Raw genomic sequence first — 5,112 nt, 5'->3', positions numbered from 1 at the left:
TTTATTATAAGGCATCACCTCATGCCATTCTGGAGCCTGAGAAATCTCAAGATCTGCAGCCAGTAAGCGGAAGACCCAGGAGAGCCAAGGACGGGAGTTCCTTGTCTGAAGCCAGCAGGCTTAAGACTCGAGGAGAGCTGATGTCTCCTAGACATCAGACCAAAGCTGATGTCGTAGCTCATATAGTCCGGCAGGCGGAGCTCCCGCTGCTCAGCCTTTCTGCTCCCTCCAGGCCTTCAACTGATGGCATGAGGCCTCCCCATGCTAGGGAGGGCAATGGGCTTTACTCAGTCTATAGATTCAGACGTCACCATCACCCCAAAACACCTTCACAGACATCCAGAGTAATGTTTGATCAAATATCTTGGCATCCCATGGCCCAGTCAAGTTGACACATAAAATTAACAATCACAGGAACCAAAGTGTCCTAATCATGATGATGTAACTGAGACCACACAGAGCTAGGATCGTGGCACAATGTGCTGCTGGAGTTAAGGCTGTGCCAAGCAAGGCAAGGCCCCCTGATGGAGGCATGGACCAGTCAGAGGAGGGGACCCCAGGTGAACCTCAGGGCAAAGACCTCTGCCCTCAAAGATCTGTTTGCTTCATTTAGGGTTCTGTCTGCTTCCTGAGGCTCCTAGCATCAGAACAAGTCTTGTGGGTTGTCTGTTTATTAGCTAGAATGAGCTAAGCTGCTGTGACAAATAGACCCAAAGGTACTCATTTATTCAGATACAGAAGCTTATTTCTCAATCACATAACAGCCCACCACCGGTGTTTTTGGTTGATGGGTAGCTCTCTCTCTCTTCCACGTGGCAATTCAGGGTTTCAGTCTCCAGTTGTGGCTCTACCATACAGCCTGACTGTCATCTATAGCAGCCAGCAGAGGGGGAAGGGAATTCTCCGCGACCGGCCAGGAGCAGGGCCCATCACTGTATGTCACATCTCATTGGTGAGAACTAGTTATTCGGCCACACTAAATTGCAAAGGACGCTGGGAAATGCAGTCTGGGCTTGCATGTTGCTGTAACTCCCATCACCACAGAAGGAAAACGTGACGTGCAGGGCAGAGACATTTGACTTTCTGAAAGAACAAAATGGCAGGCAATCGGGTGTTTAGAGTCTAGTTCTAGACCAGGGTTTCTTTATCTTAACACCATTGGCATTTTATTTATTCATTTATTTATTTTGAGCCAGAGTCTCACTTTGTTACCCTTGGTAGAGTGCCGTGGTATCACACTCAAAACAACCTCAAACTCTTGGGCTTAAGCAATTCTCTTGCCTCATCCTCCCGAGTAGCTGGGACTACAGGCGCCCGCCACAACACCCAGCTACTTTTTGTTGCAGTTGTCCTTGTTGTTTAGCTGGTCTGGGCCAGGCTTGAACCCACCAGCCTTGGTGTATGTGGCTGGCACAGTAACCACTGTGCTACAGGTGCTGAGCCCACCATTGCCATTTTAGACTGGATAATTCCTTGCTGGAGGGAGGGGACGCTGTCCTGCCCATTGTAGGCTGTCCAGCAACATCCCTGCCCTCTACCAGCCTAATGCCAGCAGCACCCCCACCCCAGTGATGACAATCAAAAATGTCTGTAAACATTGCCAAATTGGGGGCACAAATGTACCACTAACTGAAAACCATTATTCTAGACAACAAGAGTAGTGGTCAGAATCTTCTGTCAGCCAGAGATGACATGTATTGAAATAACATCTTCATACTTGCTTCCTGTCACTTAGAAAGCTCATGGTGTGGTGAGGCTGCTATGTTTTTTGGTTTTTTGGTTTGGCGGGGTGGGGGGGGTGTGTTGAGACAGTGTCTCACTCTGCCATGGTGCCACAGCTCACAAAGTGATTCACTTGCCTAACCCTCCTAGGCCCCTTCCACTATGCCCAGTGAGTTTTTCTGGTTTTAGTATAGCAGGGCCTCACTCATGCTCAGGTTGGTCTCAAACTCTTGTGCTCGAGCAATGCACCTGCCTCAGCCTCTCAGAGTGCTAGGATTACAGGCGTGAGCCACCACACCCAGCCCCGTTGCTAGTTTTTTTGCTCACAAAATTAACAGAATAGCTGAGGTGCTGACTTGAAGTCTCAGAGAGAACTAAGTGATACGACCTCCAGCCCTCAGACCCTCCAGTAAGAGGATAATGCTGTGGGAATGTTCATCATGGCCAGAGCAGCATGCAAAGAGATGATCTGTTAAGTTTTGTTTTTTCATTTTTCTCCATGCAAAAGTCAAAACCACACTGACTTTTCGTTTTTGTTCTTGAGACACAGTCTCAAGCTGTCGCCCTGGGCAGAGTACCATGGCTTGGCGTCATAGCTCACAGCAACCTCAGGCTCTTGGGCTCAAGTGATCCTCTTGCCTCAGTTTTTCTATTTTTTAGTAGAGATGAGGTCTTGGCTTTTGCTCAGACTGGTCTCAAACCTGTGAGCTCAAGCAATCCACCCGCCTCGGGCTCCCAGAGTGCTAAGATTACACTGCGCCTGGCCCACGCTGCCTTTTCTACAATGAACAGACTCTCTAATTTACTTGTGCAAATCTCCTGAAACTTCTGTGACAAACAAGACATTTTGATCCTTTGCCTAACACTACTGAGACAGTGCCAGTAAGCACCTGGAAAGTTTTTCTCCTTTGAACATGGTGGACAGGAGAGCAGACAGATTCACAGGAGGGATATTTGCAGGAAATTGTCCCGGAATATAGGGTAAGAATTCCTTGCAGCCTGGTGAAAACTGGACGTAGCATGCAGCAAAGCTTTGGGACACCAATAGTTTGCTTTATCTCCCAGAAACCTAACAGCATTCATTGTTCTGACTTCACAGGATGCTGGTTTCTGGCTATAGCTGATGGGGATTACTTCATGCTCCATGGAGATATGCAGGATAAGCTTCAGGGTTTGGATTGTAGTCTCAGCAAATGAACTCTGGGTTTCTGCATAGCTGCCAGCATGAAGTATTAGTTTCCTAACTCACTGAGAATATGCAAGGCTCCTGAACATTAAGTAAAGATGGTTATAGAAGTCTCTTTTACTTGAAAGCTATTTGGATGAGATGAAATACGAATTCATAATCCATAAGGCTCAATTTGAAACACTGCTAAGAAAAAGAATCAGAGAAATTTTCTTTGGTGCTGAGTGGCAGGTGCATGTGGAATTTGTGTGGAAATTCCTGAGCACTCCTAATTATGAGCAACTATGAGTAAGCATTTGATGGTGTTTCACAAACCCATGTGCATCATTCTCTCCAGACAGGCCTGAAAACACCAGACACTGTGGCTTTTTTATTGACAAGTAATCTTGTGTTGCTGAGTGATGGTTCTAACCTCAAAGTGATCCTGTCACCTCCCACTCAGGACCTGTCAGCAGCTTCACACTGACCGCAGGGAGTGTCCAAGCGCCTGGCCAGACCCTGAGGCCCTCTGTGGTCTGGCCTTTACCTCCTTCTCTATCCCATCTGCTGCTGGCCCAGTCCTCCCCCATCACCTCAGGCCCCAAAGAACCAAATGCAGAGCCAGGAATGCCCCAGCATTGCTCAGATTTCTCCTTCCTCAGCCCCTAGTGCTTGGTAATTCCTTTTCCAGGTTCCTGGAATCAGGTCACATGTTATACTTTGCAGAAAGGCTACCCAATTTGCTGTGTGGCCCCCCAGGAAGAACTGGCCACTCTCTTTCCACTCCAGTGACCTTCTTGACGCAGGGAGGCCTTCGTCACCCGGAACACTCTGCAGCGCTTTGCTGCACACAGAGCTCAGCTGTCTGCCTCGAACCTCTGACACATGGACCCTGCCAACTGGGACAGTGTCTTATTCTTAGGAACCCTGGTACTTGACACAAAACCTGGAGAATGCTTGTTCAATAAGTTTGTTCTATATCTATATTTTATTGTTTAGAGCAGGGGTCTTCAAATGTTTTAAATAGGGGCCAGTTCACTGTCCCTCAGACCATTGAAGGGCCGGACTGTGGGCCTTGGGATGAGTCGGCTGCTAAGCAGGACAGGCAGCAGTGGCAAAAACACCCGGCGGGCTGGATAAATGTCCTAGGCAGGCTGCGTGTGGCCCGTGGGCCATAGTTTGGGGATGCCTAATTTAGAGTGAATAATAATTTTACTGCACATACAGATCTGTCATGTGGATCTCTCTTTTTTAAATTGTGTTAAAATACACATAGCAGAAAATTTACCATCTCAACCAGTTTTTTTCTTTTTTTTGATTGTTGTTGTTTTGTAATAGGGTCTCACTCTGTCAACCAGGCTAGTCTCAAACTTCTGGCCTCAAGCATTCCTCCCGCCTTGGCCTCCCAAAGTCCTAGGTTACACCATGAGCCACCACACCTGCCCCAATATTTGTCCTTTTATGACTGGCTTATTTCCTTTAACATAATGTTCTTAAGGTTCATTCATGTGGTAGCATGTGTCAAAATTTCCTTTTTGTTTAAGGCTGAATAATAAACATTCCATTATATGCAGAGAGCACATTTTGTGGGTCCATTCTTCTGCCAGTGGACACTGGGGTTACATCACCCTTGGATGCCGCAAAAACAGAAATGTACAAACATGTCTTTGAGTCGCTGCTTTCAGTTATTTTGGGGATATACCTAGATTCAATTCCTTCGGGTACATACGACTTCTCTGAGCTGCTACACCATTTTCCATTCCCACCAGGAGTGCACAGGGATTCTAATTTCTTCACAGCCTCAACAACGCTTGTTATTTTCTGATATGTGGATCTTCTTATACTGTCCCATGAAAAAAGGCAAGAGCACAACTGTAGAAGGCAGAACAATGCCCCACTCTCCAAGGTGACTCACATCCTAATCCCCAGAGCCACTATGTTGCTTTACCTATAGCTATAACTAAATCAAACAGATGAGGAAATTACACTAGAATATCTGGGTGAGCCTAATGTAGTCACAAAAATCCTTACAAGAGGGAGGCAAGAAGGTCAGAGAGAGATGTGACAACAAAAACAGGTCATAGCGATACAATTGCTGGAAGGGGGCATGAGCCAAGGACTGTGGTCAGCCTCTAACAGCTGCACAGGCAAGGACATGGATTCTCCCCAGGGCCTCCAGGATGAATGCAGCTCTGCCGACACATTAATTTTTTTTTTTTTTTTTT

Source organism: Otolemur garnettii, unplaced genomic scaffold (genome assembly GCF_000181295.1).
Source record: "Otolemur garnettii isolate 467f Iridium unplaced genomic scaffold, OtoGar3 scaffold00046, whole genome shotgun sequence".
Taxonomy (NCBI): domain Eukaryota; kingdom Metazoa; phylum Chordata; class Mammalia; order Primates; family Galagidae; genus Otolemur; species Otolemur garnettii.
This window is presented reverse-complemented; position numbering follows the sequence as displayed.